Raw genomic sequence first — 16651 nt, 5'->3', positions numbered from 1 at the left:
TCTGCAAATGCTCAAGAAATAAGAAACACGGCAAATCTGGACCAGATACCAGGCAATTGCTTTCGCTGCCTACGTGCTGTTACTTGCATCTAGCTGGTTGTGTAATTGGATAATGGGCACTACATGACTCTATAAGTATATTATGTTCAGTCTGCTTTGAAGTGGGCAATGCAAATGTTTACAAATAATCAGCAGAGGACTAAGATGTCACTTTGCGTGCTGCATCACTTCACTTCTCCTGTGAGCTGCCCTGGGCAGGGAGCTTACATCTGTGTCTGTACTTCTTAGATGAGCTTTTTAAGGTCTTAAACTGGGAACTCTAAGCATTATTAGATCCTGTCCATGCTTCTGGTACAGTTATGTTTTAAGAACTAAACTTGATTGTAAAATGCTTTTATTAAAAGAGTACAGTGCTGCAAAACAATTTAAGCTCAGTATAGAGAGATAGCACAGAAGAATACCATATAATAACATGATGCCCTGACATACTACACTTTGCATTGGATGTAAACTCAGAGCTGTTTCATTCAAGAAAATGTAGTGTAAGCAGGGCCAGAGCACCTGCAAAGACCTAAGTATGCTTATTGAAACCATTTGGCACCTCTAGAAATACTCAAGTATTTTTCTTTCCATACTGAGATGGAAGATGATGGCATATAAAAGACGTACCTGTTTGAAAAGTGTTATAGATGGAGTGACATGTTTGAAAGCAAGCAGTAGACAAAATGAAACTGTTCTAGGACCACTTAATTTGATATATTTTTGGATAGACATGAGTGGTTTTGTTTTTTTTAAATATACAACCATCCACACATTTTAATAGGAGAACCCTTTTCAAGCGGCCTTGTCAAGGCATGTCTGTGCTGGGAGGGCCAGGTCTTATTCTACATGAGATGCCCGAGAGGATTTAGGTGTCCACCTGTGATTCTGTTCCACCCAGCATGAGATTCTGAAAAAACGGTCATGTGTCTCTTTTTGTAACTTGAAGAAGAAGGGCTAAATACTGTTTCACTTTATGTACCTAAATGTGGCACACATACAGTCACGCATCTGCAGATTTGGGGCATTTATGCAGAGTTTGCAATTCTGTTTTGCGCTGTGGTGGGGTCAGGCCTCCTACCTTTTAGCCCACTAGCCTAGTGCCCAGGGTACTTGCCCAGAGAACATGGGACCTAAGTTCTTGGCAAGCCTCAACCAGAGGTGTTTTGAACTTGCATTTCCCAGCAAAGTATTTAGACCACCAAGACGCACAGTAGGCAATGCCCAGCCTCTTTTTGAAGCTGACTCACTGCACCTTGCATTTATTATTCATAGGCTAAGATGGGTGGAGAAGTTCCTGTTGGGAACAAGTGTGCAGATTAGAGCCCTCTTCCCTCCAGGGCAGCATCCACCTCTCAGAACCACACACACTCTGGCATGCTCCTTTCCTTGTCACCCTACATACTTATTTGGTTGCCCAGGGAGCCAGCTTCAAGAAGAGGGCTGGAGAAAGGTCAGGATAATGTCTAAACTGGGGTGTGGTAGGAAGAACTTTTGGCTGAAAGCAGGAGATGCAGGTTTAAGTCCTGATGGGGGAGAGGAGAGGCTAGTGTCCTGCTTCCTGGGTAACTATCCTAACCACTTAGCTGTTGGGGCTATGACATGAGAACATGTCCACTTTGCTGCTTGACACCCACTTGTGATTTTTCTGTAATTAAAATTTCGGGGATTACCTGTCCGTATGCACATACCTGGGTGACCTTGTTTTATCACATAGCCTCCTGGCCACAGGGGAGCCCTAATGAGAGTGCGTACATGCTTGAAGTCTCAGAGCAGAATTGCCTACTGTGTCTGTGTACAATTATGCTGAGGCACAAGGGCCATTTAAGCACATAAAGTGAAATAGGATGGAGCTGTATTCCAAGCAGCTGACTACTTTGAGATCAGAGACCTTCATCACTCAACAGGTACAGCACCGGTACCAGCTGTGCAAAGTTCCTTCCTAAGGGGTGCGTCTACATGAGATGCTACTGCGCAGTAGCACTGGTGGGCAGCTACTGTGCAGTAGCGTCTGGAAAAAAAACTGTGCGGGGAAGCTACTGCACAGTAATGCTGGTTACTGCGCAGTCATTTAATACTTGGTTATGCAAGTACTAAATGACCGTGCAGTAACAACTGTGCAGACTGCTGCTTGTGTAGATGTGGCCAAGGTGTTTTCACTCTGCTCCATAGGGAAAGGATGGATGGAGTCTCTGCTGTATTCCATCTTTGTCTTCTGAGATTTGCTAACAAGGGTGTTGGTGGAGATGTGTAACAGGAGAGAGGATTCAGGTGCCTCTCCATGGGGAACTTAATCCATGACACGGTAGAGCCTCAATGTGAAGCTTGGGAGCTCCCCCTTAAAATGGAAAAAGACACTCTTTCTTTGGAATAAGTATGTCCATTAGAAAGCGTCTTGTGGAATAATTTACTGTGATCTGTTTCTCCTGTATGGACAAGCCCTAAGACTATCAACTTAGTTTCTGTAAGCCACCCAACAGCTGTCAAATGCTGGAATCTTTGTGGCTGCTGATGTAGGCCTCATTTGAACACGCAGCTTGTAGTAAAAGTGAATTATAGCTCTTTATTATTCAGTAATGGTTTGTCCGAATTGGGTTAATCAACTGATGGCCTCATGCTTTCCGCTAGAATTCATCTTGATAATGTCTTCCCTGCTGTCCCAAACCAAAGCCAAATGAGTATGACTCTTTCTGATGAATTGGACTTTCCCACTGCCAGCTTTCATTAATAACATCATACAGGCTAACCAGTTCTACAGTGCAGTTAATAGAAGGGAGAAGAGTAGAAATGGTAAGAGAATTCAGAAATGTAGTGGAGTATTACATTGCCCACATGACTTATTTCATTAGCTGTGTCTCAGGGAACAGTACTGGCAACGAATATCTCACTCTACCTGAATCGCTGTTATTTGGACGCTCTTAAAATTTTCAGGAATGTATTTGGTAGCTTTATTGGTGTGAGACAAAAAGAAATGCAAAACTCTAGAACTTTTGGGTTAGAGATGATACCTTTTATTAGGCCAACTAAGACATTGCCAAATATGTCCTTTTCTGCAAGCTTTTTCATAGAGTTTTTCAAGGCCAAGGTGACTGTTGGTAGTTTTGTCTGACCAAAGAATTTCACTCAAACACTTCATCAAACTGTAGCTTCTATCTGAGCACTGTCACCAGTTTTAGAGAAAATATTTCAGTATGTTTATTACATATGCCTAACCAACCTGATTTTCTTCTCTAACAAGGTGCTGGGCTTTGGGGATGGTGAGAGGGCAATGGATGGAATAGGCCTCAACTTCAATAAGAAGGTTTTTTTAGTGTGTTCCAATATAGTCTAGATCAGCGGTTCCCAAGCCCGGGTTGTGACACAAATGAGGGCCTCAGGGGCAATGCTGGTGGCGCTGCACAGAAAAAAGGAGATGTACTGCATGCTGGGAGCTCCCCTGCCCCTAGGACTCCCCACCACTGTGCTTTGCTCTCAGTGGCGGGGTGTGCAAAAAAAAAAGGAACTACTGGTCTAGATTATACGGTCTAGTATAAGGCAGGGGGGTGCTTAAGTAGTGGGATTAGTGTGCTTAGTGACTGGTTAGGATCTCAATGTTACCTTGGGAGGAGGTATCAGATGGGGTACTGCCAAAGTCTGTCCTGATTCCACTGCTGTTCAATATCGTCCTTAATGACTTGGAGGATGGAAATGAATTTACAGGTGATATCAAGTTGGGTGGGGTAGCAGATGCTTTGGAGAATGGGGGGTATACTAACAGGATTCACAGGATGCAACTCTTCTACTCTTCAAGGGTTGTGAGGCTTCACCTGGAGTGCTAGCTCCAGGTTTTGGGCACTGTGTTTCAAGAAAGGCACTGGCAAACTGCAGAGTTCACATAAGAGCAAAGACATGATTAGAGGTCTAGAAAACGTGACATGCAAGAAGTAGCTGGAAGAACTGGGATTATTTAGTTTAGAGAAGAGAAGATTGGGAGGGGATTTGGCAGTATTGCTGCTGTAGCCACAATGGTGAAGGAATATATGAGAAGCAAGGCTTGTTAGGTGTACTATCTTTTATTGGAACAACCGTATAGTTCGGAGAGATGTTACACAAGCTTTTGGGCACAAAATGCTTTTCCTCAGGTCTGGAAAAGCAGATACAGCCTAAGCTAAATACAAGGCCGACTCATTACTTTTGTTTAACTTTTATCGGGATTGTGGTAAAGGGGCTCTTGATCAGCTGTTCTTTGTGTTCACTGAGGGCAGAACAGGAAGTGATGAGCTTAAATAGCAACAAGGGAGATTCAAGTTAGATTTTAGGGGGACAAACTCAGAGTAATTAGGTGTTGGAACAGACTGCCTACAGGGGTTACTGAATCCCCATCATTGGTAGTTTTAAGTACGGACAACACAAATAGCTGTCTGGGATTAGACAGGGCTGATCCTGCCTTGAGCTGGGAGTTGGTCTTCCCAAGGTCCCTTCCAGCTCTATTTTTCTGTTATTCTGTTATATATTTTAGAGAAGGCAAGGTTTTTGGATTGGAACATGGTGAAGCTTGTGATGGCCTTTAGTTTCTGGGGATCTTATTTTATGGTATTGGACTGGCCCCCAGGAAAGCTCCTTGTCCATCACAGATGAACTTTCTCCTTGCTGCAGAGGGTTTTATTGTGCTGGAAGAGTGGAGGTATCGGTCTTAGTCCTCATTCTGGCCCAGGTCATTGAGCCCAAAGGTTAGGGCCAAGACCTTGACCTTGTTTTCCAATGTTATAGGGTACCTTGGAGTGTCTCTTTAAAATGCTGGCCACCGTTCCTGAAGGTGACATTGTAAAGAAAGCACACAGTTCCCCAAGCAAACACTTTTTCCTTCTGTAGAAAGACTTGGTTGAGAACGTTAATCAGGTCTCTTTATTAACGAAGGAGACTTTTGCTTCCTCCCAAGTTTTCAAAGCAAGTTCTTCCAAGTACAGAGACTGTGTTTCATTCAAGTGTAATTTTTTTTTCTCTTTAAACTGGAAGGTAGCCCAGATAAAAACATCCATCCTCTGTAGGACAAGCCTTTATGTTCGCAGTGGAAAAACAAGGTGGGTCAAACTGGCTAAACAGGAAGGGGAAGTAAAAGGAACTTCACACATAGTAAGGAAAACTCTAATCTAAATTTAGAAAGAGGCTTCCTCTATACTGCTTTAGATCTTCGTTACATTGGAGGCGTTGTATTTTGGATGAAACAGCTGATCCATGTCTAAGTGGCAAATCTTACAGTATTTCTTATCAACATGCCATCTGATCTTGGGGAATACATTCAGCTTCTAGTTACGAGTTTGATGCAAGAATTGGCAGACACGGGAACCTTTTGTTACAAAGGAAGTCAGGCCAGATTACTTACAATGCTTCTATCTGGCCGTCAAATCTTATGAATATTTTGTGCTCCTGCAGCACCTTTTTCATCTGAGGATCTTGGAGCCCTTTAAAATTTGTAATGAAAATACTCTTTTGTCATAGTGAAATGTCATTCCCTTATTGCAGAAGAGGAAAGCAAAGCACGGAGAGGGTAGTGTGTGACATGCTGAGCATAATCATTCCCCATCTAAGTAAGTGGAAATTGGATGGATGTATCATTTGTGGATAAAACCCTCTATATTTCTTAACTGGCATCACAGGAATTCTGTGGGAGAGAAGATAAAATACAAGTCTTCTCATTCTCACTCTGCTATGTTAACCACATGAGCATTCTTCCTGCTGCTCTGAAACGCTCTTAAATCTGAAAGAGTTTATGCTGCTTAATTTGCCTCTTTCTGAATGTCTTCTTGTCTAATCCGGCAAAAGAACTTGAATTAACAGTTGATTTAAAAAGAATGCAACCCCTGATGAAGTTCAGTTTGTTTAAACTCTGGCACATCTCGGTAACCTTGAGAAGAAACTTTAATATAGCCATGTTGTACAGATAAATACTTATAGTTTTCATGTATCCTGCGATACTGAAGGGTGTAGCTTACTGTGGTGGAAGATGCAGTGATCTCAAGCCACTGCTTGTCTCTCTTGGCTTTAAACTGGCACTAGAGCTCCAAGATACAGTTTCATCCTCGTGCTCAGGTTGGGTGTAGGCAGTACTGTGGAAACAGCCATCTCTCATGTTGCCCTGTGCAATGGTTGCATTCTTATCTCTCCTCAATCTTCTGCTTTTTCCCCCACCCTTTCTTCTTTTTTACTCTGGGTCCGTGATCCAGGTGTTCATGAAGGAAAGTGGCGGCAGAATGAATGGTTTCTGCAGTATTACAATGGATAAATTTGGGTCTCTTGATTTAAGTTATTTTGCCTTTTCCATAGCAGTGATTTGTTTAATTTTCTACAGCATCATCAAACAGTTTGAGGCTGGACATGAGCTCATTGGCAGGTGTTAAGACCATGTACTTTTCATATACAAAAAGCACACTCCTTCATCAGTATGGGGAAAATGCCTAACTTTCAAGTGAGAGGGTTCAAGATGGAGACTTCCTTCCTTGTTCCACCTTGACCTAGTCATAGGTGTATTAGTACTGATCTCAGAAGCCAACCCATCAGTCAAACCACAGGCAACGCTAGCTTTCCAGAAGCCTCTTTCCAATTCCTGCTTCCTCATCTAGGTGACTTTGTCTTGTAGGAGAGGAGTTGGCAACTTATGGCCCATGGGGCTAGATCCAGCCCATGAAGAGGTCGATTCTGGCCTGGAAAGTTCTGATCTAGCATGGGCATCGATGGCACAGGACTGCACTATTCTGCCCATTCCCTCTACAGTGCTCCTGTCTGTGCAGAGCCTGATGCTGCGCCTTATCTGTGCCTCTCTCACTTCAGAGGAATCATGTACAGTACAGTATCTGCATTAAAGGCAAGTGCAGGCAGCTGGAGGGGTAGGGGGGACTTCGAGCCTGCAACCACAGCCAGGTCACAAGCTCTGGGATTTTACTTTCTTCATACTCTCTACTTTTTTGACACAGGTTACAGCGCACAATTTTGAATGAGAGATTTTTTTTTTTTCAAGAAAGCTGCAGACTTTGGAATAACCTGTGCGTATGCACCTGTTAATGATACTTAAAGCCGTATAGTGACAAGGACTGTGTTGTGGGTGTTTTCAGTCCTGAAGTTAGTCTCTCTCATGCATCTAGTAAGAATATAAAGCTGTACTTCTTTGTGCAGTGGTATTTGGTGGGCTTTCAGAAGTCCAGGAAAAACGCTAGCAAGGGAAGACCCCTTCTAAATATATACTTGCTGGATAGGACAGATTCTGCAGACCGGTTCCTGCTGTTGTGAAATTGCAGTGGCAAAAAATGGTACGGAATTTGGTCTAGGATATTTTTTATTTGAGAGCATAGTTCGTCTCCTATTTCTTTTCATTGTGGCTTGATTGTAAAGTTGTGGCTACTGTTTAAGGACATCTGAAAATCACAGATTCAGAGCGTGTGCCACTTTCAAGTGTAACATAAATGGTGCTATTTAAAGAGCCATGCTGCTATTTCAGTGCAGGTTGTTAGGTCTGGCTTCTAAACTGTGGTTAAAGACTGTAATATCTTGACCATACTGCCTTCAGGCAGTGTCCTGAAATGCCTGCAACTCTGGAGTCAAGCTGGAACCTGTGCTGACTTCCAGCAAAAACTAACCAATTCATCTCCCTTGACAGGATAAGGAGGAGAAGTGAGAGGTCCCACTCAAAACCGAGAGCACTTCTGAGCTCACTGTGATTCACATGAGAAACAAAGATCTGTGTTTATTTGATCAAGACCACATTGTATTCCATATTCCAAGATAGAGAGCCAAGGCTGATATAATTAAGGCTGGTTTTAACAAGTGAGACAGTTAGCTGTTTTAGTCTGAAGTCAGGTAGAAAGCATGACAGATCTTCCCCTTTATATACTAACCAAAGTATATATCTATATATAGCATGAGGTTTTGTGGGCTGAAAGGCGCTTCATCAGATGCCGTGAAAGGATGTGCACAAAGCAGTGTATAAGGAGAGAGAAATTTGAATACAATAGGCAGAAGGGGGAGGCGAGGGGACTGTGTTGGTGTGCTGGTAGAGGCAAACAAACAAGCTATGGGAACAAAGGCATCACCAAAGCTGATCCCGATAATGGGATAAGAATCCATAGTCCCTGTTTAAACCATACTTAATGAAATCCAGTCTGTGTATTATTTCTTGCTCTGCAATCTCTTGTTCAGATAGATTTTTCAGGTTTAACGAGATAAACCCAGAGATTTTAAATAGGAGTCAGTAGTGTCAAGATCATTCTGAACGGTTGTGGCTTTTCTGAGTTCTTTGCGACAGAAGAATCGCTCCATGATTTGTAGGAAAAAAACCCCAAGTGACAGCTAAGAACTGGCATTGCCTTGAGTCTTTTAAGGTCGAGAACCACTGGACTGTGTTATGAAGCATGCCAGGTGGGTCTAACATAGGCTTTAGGTGCTCTGTCATCCTTTTCCTCTTCCAAGGCATAGGGGAAACTCGCGTTTCCTACAGCAATAGGGCTGGACTGGACAAATTCACAAGCTGAGTTTTTCCCCTGTTGCATTGTTCTCCCCAAATCAGAGCAAGCCAAGCCTGGGCATTGAGCTGTGAGCTATAGCAGGGATCAGGTGATCCAGTGAAGTTGGGGTCTGGTGTTGTACCTCTCTCTTTTTATAGGAGTCCTAGGAGCAAGCTGATATCAACACATCAGCATTAACTCACCTGGCTTTTTTTCCTCCTACTCCACGTTGTGCAGCTCAGGGGATCAGTGGGCGTAGAGGATTCCCTGCCAGCTCTTGCTCCTCTCCTAGGAGGTGTTCCTTGTAGAAGGATCTTGGAGAAACCTACTGATGGCTAAATTGTGCACAGTGCCAGGCAAAGAAAACACTGAGCCCAAAGTTAAGCCTTGCTGCAGCTGCAAAATCTCCCCAGACTACATCCTGTTTAATACTATATTGCATCACAGAGTCTGACCTCATTTGATGGGTGGACAGCAGAGCATTTATAATAACTCAGACCACAGAACATAGGAAAACTGTTGTCTCATTCAAACACAGCAGCCTCTGGGAGTCAGAATTATAGAAGTCGGGTCAGAAGGGACCTTGTAGATCTTCAAGTCCGACCCCCTGCCTGGGCAGGAGAAAAACTGGGCTCAAATGACTCCAGCCAGGTAGGCATCAAGCCTTCTCTTAAAGACCCCCAGGGTAGGAGCCAGCATCACTTTGCTTGGAAGTTGGTTCCAGATCCTAGCCGCCCTGACCGTGAAGTAGTTCTTGCGGATGTCTAATCTAAACCTACTCTCCAACTTGTGGCCGTTATTCCTTGTTATGCCGGGGGGGCTAGGGGAAACAAGGTCTCTCCCAAACCCTTCTGGTCCCCCCTAGTGAGTTTATAGACGGTCACCAGGTTCCCCCTCAGCCTTATCTTGTGAAGGCTGAACAGGTTCAGGTCCTGCAGTCTCTCATTGTAGGGTCTGCCCTGTTGTCTCTGGATCATGAAGGTGGCCCTCCTCTGGGTCCTCTCCATGTTGTCCACATCCCTCCTGAAGTACAGTGCCCAGAACTGGATGTAGTACTCCAGCTGTGGCCTGACCAGTGCTGCATAGAGGGGGAGGATCACCTCCTTGGCCCTGCTAGAGATGCACCTGTGGATGCACGACAAGGTCTGGTTAGCCCTGCCAACCGTGACCTCGCATTGTCGGCCCTTGTTCATTTTGGAGTCAGTAATGACTCCAAGATCCCTTTCTGCCTCCGTGCTCTCAAGAAGGGAGTTCCCCATCTTATAGGTGTGCTGCTGGTTACTACTGCCCACGTGCAGCACCCTGCACTTGTCAGTACTGAAGCACATCCTGTTTTTGTTAGCCCACCCCTGTAACCTATCGAGGTCTTGCTGCAGTCTTTCCCTCCCTACTAGTGTGCTCACCTCACCCCAAATTTTGGTATCATCAGCGAATTTAAACAGGTTGCTTTTCACCCTGTCGTCCAAATTGCTGATAAAGAGATTGAACAGCGTGGACCCGAGGACCGAGCCCACGTCTCCCCAGGCTGAATATGACCCGTCCACCACCACCCTCTGAGTGCGACTCTTCAGCCAGTCTGCAATCCATCTGACTGTGTAGGCATCAATGCCACAGTCATCTAGTTTTTTTAATGAGGATGGGGTGGGAGGCGGTGTCAAGGCCTTGCTGAAGTCCAGAAAGACTACATCCATGGCGGCACCTGCATCCAGTGCTTTTGTGACCTTATCATAAAAGGCAATCAGGTTGGTCTGACATAACCTGCCCCTAATGAAACCGTGCTGGTTGCCCTTGAGCATCATCCCTGAAGCCGGCCTATCGCAGATGTGCTCCGTGATGATCTTCTCAAAGAGTTTCCCTGGGATTGAGGTAAGACTGACCGGCCTATAGTTGCCTGGATCCCCCCTCCTCCCTTTTTTAAAGATGGGGACCATGTTGACTATCTTCCAATCATCTGGCACCTGGCCCGAGCACCACGAGCGCTCGCAAAGCCATGCCAAAGGCCCTGCAATAACCCCTGCTAACTCCCTCAACACCCTGGGGTGGAGAGCATCTGGACCTGCTGATTTGAACACGTCCAGCCCCTCCAGAAGCTCTCTAACCCGGTCCTCCCCAACCTGAGGTCTGGAGGCATTCCCCTCGAGTCAAAGAAAGTTGTATAAAATGAAGGTGTGCCAAAGGAATGGGGCATTTAAGTTTTTGGGGAAAACAGGTTGACAGCAGCTAGACCTTCAACCTAATGACTCTGCTGTGCGTTCTTTAAAAGTTATGAGGTTAATTCTTAGCCTGCTCCTCTGGGAACCAGTGCAGAGTGGTCATTGGTGTCTAGGTGAAAGATATGTAGACAAAGCCTTGGATAGGATGATCTGCTTGGGGATGGTCCTGCTTGGAGTAGGGGGTTGGACTAGATTATCTCAGGTCCCTTCCAGCCCTCATTTTCTATGATTCTGTGGTTCTAGATGTGTGGACTGATGCCTTCTCTGGTGGAGGAAATCAAAGAATCACAACAATTCTTTAGGACCAGCCCTACTCAGTGTATTCTGTCCGCAGCTTGGGCTCCTGTTTCCAGCAAGATGCCTGTTCTTTGGCTTTGTTTCACTCCCAGAGCAAGTTCTCTCCTTGTTCTCATGAGTTAGCTAGGCATGTTACGTCCTCAGTATATGCTACCTTGAGGAGCAAACTTGAAACCTAAAGCACATAGCCTTCCCAACTGCATTGATTATTTTTCTTCCCAAGCTCAGAAGGGTTTAGAAAGTAAACAATGGCAGGTTTAATAAGAGCACTCTAAACAGCCATGATTCATACTCCGCGCGCTTGGCGTGATGCTCTTCAATTCATTTTTTTTTGGCCCTTTTTGCTCTTCCGCTGGTTCCAAGCACTGCATGGAAATGCCCTTTGGCAGGCAACCTTCTCTGCCCATGTGTTAGCTTAACAATTGCAATAGGAACTCCTTTGACTGTGTGCCAACATGCTTGGGGGCTTGTTAAATATCTTTGGCTTGTCAGTGAGTGGATTTAAAAAGTGGCTTTGGTGTGAATTGGCTTTTGAGCCAGTTCATTTTACCCTTGGGACATTTGAAGGCAGTAAAATAGGTTAGATCATAGTGGTAAAAATAAGTGATGCTTTGATTAAAAGCACCATCTAATGGGCTGCCTGCCTTTTCTTTAAGACACACTGGGTCAGAGATTTTTACAAACGCCCAGTTTCTGGTGACTTTTGGGCATTTGTGGGGCCAACAGCTGAGAAAGGATTAGAACATTTGCTCCTATGCAGGGCTGTGATGGCTAAGGAGAGACCAGGCTGTGAAGCAGGTGATATGTGATGCTTTTACATTTTTAACACCATATGTTGAAACTTAAAAACTCAATCAAAACTGTCAGTGCTCAAGATCATTCATAACCATTTCTGTTCCGGAAGCCCTTTTCTCTCCATGCTTCGTAGTTTGCTGTGCTGTTTGCATCCCAGCCATGAATTGCCTTGCAGTGACAAAATGTGCGAGCATTTAATGGACATGGTGAGGTGGCTGTGTTGCAATCCTTCCTGCTGGGAAGACCATGTTGTCATTGAGGAGGCAGTCGTTGCATCTAGGTTGTGCACTCTTCATGGGCTGTTCTCATTAGTGAGATACAAAGCCCACACTTGCTGCAGCTCTTGTTGCAATGAAACTCTGCATAGGGTCTGAGTAATCGGATCAGAGTCCATTGTGAGGTTGTTCTGTGTCAGGGGCTGGTGGTATGCTTTGCTGGGAGACGCATACCTCTTGTTTGCATACGCCTTGGTGATACCTCTAAAATGTAAAAGTTGATTGCTTATTTTTGTCTCTGCATTTTTCCTTGGTGATGTGGGAAGAGGCAAAGGGGACAGCTGTCTTGGATCACACTTCTGAAAAATACTGTTTCTTGGAACATTTTGTTTTTTGTCGAAGAACTGAAATATTTAAGCTTAGTTTTTGTGTGTGATTAAAGGTCTTTAAGCACTGTTTTTGGCATATGGTTTTGGAGTGTGTAGCCCCATAATTCTCAGCCAGGGTGTCAGGGCACCCTGGGTGCCACACATCTTTTGAAGTGTGCCAGGAAGTGTGAAGATGTAAGTGAAGTGTTAGGAGAAAAGCAGATAAACTAAGCAGAGAAGTGCGGGCTCAGACTTGCCCCTGCCCGAACAATTCCTTTTTCCCTTTGCCAGGCCCTTCTGCAAGGCGGTAAGCACTATAATCTATAAATTAGTTTCTGAAAGTGGGTGCCACTTAATTCACTGAAGTTATGGAGGGTGCCTTGAGTCCAGTGAGGGGTGCCTTGAGTCCAAAAAGGCTGAGAACCGCTGGTGTAGCTGGTATCTATATGTTCATTAATGTAACACTTGGCAACTTACAATAGATAGTGCACAACAGGACACAGTACAACGAAGACAAGCTCAGAGTGCTGCATCGAGGGCGCAAAAATATCCAGCACACATCTACCGGCTGGGAAGTGACCCTCTCAGCAACACAGAAGTGGAAAGGGATCTTGGAGTCATAGGGGATCCAAAATGAACATGAGTTGGCAGTGTGACGAAATCATCAGAAAGCTAACCGCACTTTATCATGCATCAGCAGATGCATGACAAATAGAGCCAAGGAGGTGATACTTCCCCTCTCTGTGGCACTGGTCAGACCGCAGTTGGAGTACTGCGTCCAGTTCTGGGCACTGCACTTCAAGAAGGATGTGGACAAACTCAAGAGGGTCCAGAGGAGGGCTACTTATATGGTTAAAGGTTTCCAGGCCAAGCCCTATGAGAGACTGAGGGACCTGGACCTCTTTAGCCCCCTCAAGAGAAGGCTGAGAGGTGATCTTGTGCCCATCTACAAATTCAGTAGGGGGACGCAGCAAGGGATGCTCTGTTCACCAGGATGTCTCTTGGGGTAACAAGGAGCAATGGTCACAAACTGACACAGAACAGATTTAGGCTAGACATCAGGAAAAACTTCTTCACGGTGAGGGTGGCCAGATCTTGGAATGGGACTCCAAGGGAGGTGGTGTTCTCCCCTACCCCGGGGGTCTTTAAGAGAAGGCTAGATGGGCATCTGGGGTCATCTTACTCCAGCACTCTTTCCTGCCCAGGCAGGGGGTTGGACTCAATCATCTGTTGAGGTCCCTTCCGACCATATCAACTATGAATCTATGAACTTCATTGAGTTTTTTATTCATAAAACTAGTAAAGTAGTGTACAAGGGTGGGCCAGTGTAATTACTCCTGTTTTGCAGATGGGGACAGAGACCCAGAGTTTACATGTGCAATTAGCATGAAGCAATAAACTCTGGTGCAGTTTGTGTTGGAGTTTATTGCTTTGGGGCACAATGATTGTATGTGCTCCCGGGACCGCAGCATGATGAGCTGGGGTGGAGAAGCCCTGGCTGGCACAGGGAGGGGTCATTCTGCCAACTGAGGGCTGCTTCGCCCCAGCTCAACATGCTGCAGAGGGGCTGTCTGGGGCACGAGGGTGCTACAGTGTGGGGCTAACTAGCACCCTCATGCCCCAGCAGCCCCCTCGTTGTCTATATGTGTGTTTTGCCTCATGTAACTACTCCGCTGTAGGATAGTACTTGTGTTGGGCAGTACTATCCTGCAGTGGAGTTAATTAGTTTACTGTGGCCCAACAGCGCTGCATGTGCAGTCAGTGATGCTTTATTGCAGAGCTGATGAGTCCGTGGGACTCACCATGGACTAAAAAACTGAACTTGGATAAACAAAGATTCAGGTCAGGGATGAAGCAGCTGCCCCACAGTCAGAGTTGTGACGGCACTGTGGGTACATGTACCCGAGCTAGCTTGAGACGACTTGCAGTGTACTTATAGCAGCACAGATTTCAGCCTAGGCTGCTCAAGCCTTTCATAACTGGATGGCCAGCCTGCATTGAAGTCCATGTTGCCAGTTATTGCCATCTGAGCTGGCAGCATAGACTTCAGTGAGCTGGCTAGAGGAGAGCTAGCTATTTTTCCTCCTACTCTGTGTTGTGCAGCTCAGGGGATCAGTGGGTATACAGGATTCACTGCCAGCACTTGCTCCTCTTATAGGAGGTGTTTCTTGCAGAGCAGTGGTTTTCAACTGTTTTTTCTTTTGCAGACCCCTAAAAAATTTTGAATGGAGGCATGGACCCCTTTGTGTGGATATTCAGATGATTTTGATTGATCGTGGTTGTGGTTTGTGGACCCCTTAGGCCTAGGGGGTCTATGAAGCACAGGTTGAAAACCACTTCTGTAGAAGGATCTTGGACAAGCTTACCAACACTTAAATTATGCACGGTGCCTCCGTGCTGCATGAACACCTGTGCAGTGCTGGCACAACCTCAGCTTGCATGAAGTCCTGGGGTTAAGGTCTCAGCATTGGACGCGATAGAGCAGGGTTCCAGTAGTCGGACACGTGCAAATTTTACAAAGGCAGCAGCAGTCACCTTGTTCAGACCAACGTGGAGTAGTTGAGTTATATTTGTTCTTCTGCCTTCTATTGAAATGATTTCTGTCCTTCAGCTGTGCGGTGTAAACAGTCATTTTGAAAAGCATTGTGAGCGGACTTAATGGCTTGGCAGCTAGTGGACTAGACTGGGAAAGAAAGCGGGGGGCGGGAAAAGGAGGACATTCCCTTTTAACATGTTTCCAGTCTCAAGAGGACTGCAGTGCTGTTCGCGAGGATGAACATGCTCACTTCTTAGACTGATTCGAGTCTAAATGGAGGAAGAAATTACAAAATGCCTGCTTGCTTGTTCTGGGAGACACAATGACTACAATTAAAAGAAGTAGGAGGCAGTGGTGATAGGCAGGGCTCTGGGAAAGCTGCATGATCCTCCTGCTGCTTCAGGCATACTTATCTCTCTCAAGACGTGTGCTGGGATCCATCCCAAGCAGCACCTACCCGACAGAGAGCCTGAATTTTAAGTAAGAAAGGGCGCATGAAAGGCTGTAGCTGCTCAGAGTAGACGGATTATAATAATCCCTCCCAATGCATCCTTGCCCTTGCTCAATTTAACAAAAAAACCCGAAAACCAGAAGTGCAGGAGAGGAAATGATTGGATACTTTCTCATTGCATGTAATTAGATGAAGGTTACTTATCACCGCCTGGTCCATTACACGCTTGCTGGATGTGAATAGCATTAAAGCATTTAATGAGATGCTGGGCTAAGCTGTGTATTATCTTTACATCTGTTAAATACATTGCAATTCTGTTTCCATTGTATGATGTTTTTGTACAAGGCTTGTATTAACACTGCTTTCAGGGAGTGATCTCTTTTATTTATTTGTGAGAAGGAGAATAAATAGCTTGTTATCACAGAAATGGTACTACTAGTGAAATAGGCTAAAATGAATAAGCCTTTTAATCCAGGTATCTGAAATGTTTGGGGTTTTATTTGCCAATTTTTTTTCTTGGTTGCTTTGAAAACCCCCAACTGGCAGTCCTGTAGCCTAATTTACTCTTTAAGGGTCACTACAAAGTAATACGCATGTGCTTGGAAGTATGTTATACCACACACATTGTACATCTATGTGCATGCATATAAATGAAGGTGTGTATTTAAATGGTGAGGGTTGGAGGAGACTAGCATGATGCTCCAGTCTGCTGTGCTGTATAACAGGAGGCCAGGGAATATCAGCCAGTAATTTAAGGACGAAGACCCTAACTTCCAGTTGAGCTAGAGCAGGGGTCAGCAATCGATGTCCTAAAGGCCTCGTTGGCTTAAAACTGGATTGTCTGTCCTGTGGAGTTGGGTCACTGGCAGGATGATGTGGTGGCATTTGTAGTTTAGGGATGCAATTTTAACCTGTGCTCCTAGCGCTGCCACTACTGTCTGTGTAGTTTTGCTGGTGTATAAAAGCCCCTTCTCAAATGTCATCTATACTATAGAGTGCCTTAGGAATATAACTGTGCCTGTGCTCAGGCAGTGCATGCTGTAGGGCTGTTCACAGACTCCTGCCAACACAGCTCTTTCACTCCAGGGTGTGACTGACATCTCTGTCTTGGCAAAAGTCCCAGTACTGATGCAGTTTTGCTGGCAGAGAGGAGATTTGACTGATAGAGCTTGATCTGCCTTGTGGTGCTATAAAGCTAATTTTCAGCAGAATTGCAGCTTTGCTTGTATAGCTCTATTCACATATGGAGCACTCGGCTCATAG

At 45.1% G+C, this 16651-nt stretch overlaps 1 protein-coding gene across 10 annotated transcripts in view; it reads left to right on the top strand.

Annotated features, from left to right (window-relative positions):
* The window catches only part of SMOX (spermine oxidase), a 248957-nt gene that overhangs the window by 192900 nt on the left and 39406 nt on the right, over positions 1-16651 (top strand). The window lies entirely within an intron of this gene.

Source organism: Crocodylus siamensis, chromosome 2 (assembly GCF_052110815.1).
Source record: "Crocodylus siamensis isolate JL-2025a chromosome 2, ASM5211081v1, whole genome shotgun sequence".
NCBI classification, from domain to species: Eukaryota; Metazoa; Chordata; order Crocodylia; family Crocodylidae; genus Crocodylus; species Crocodylus siamensis.
Note: the sequence above shows the minus strand (reverse complement) of the source record. Positions and strands in the feature narration are given on the sequence as shown.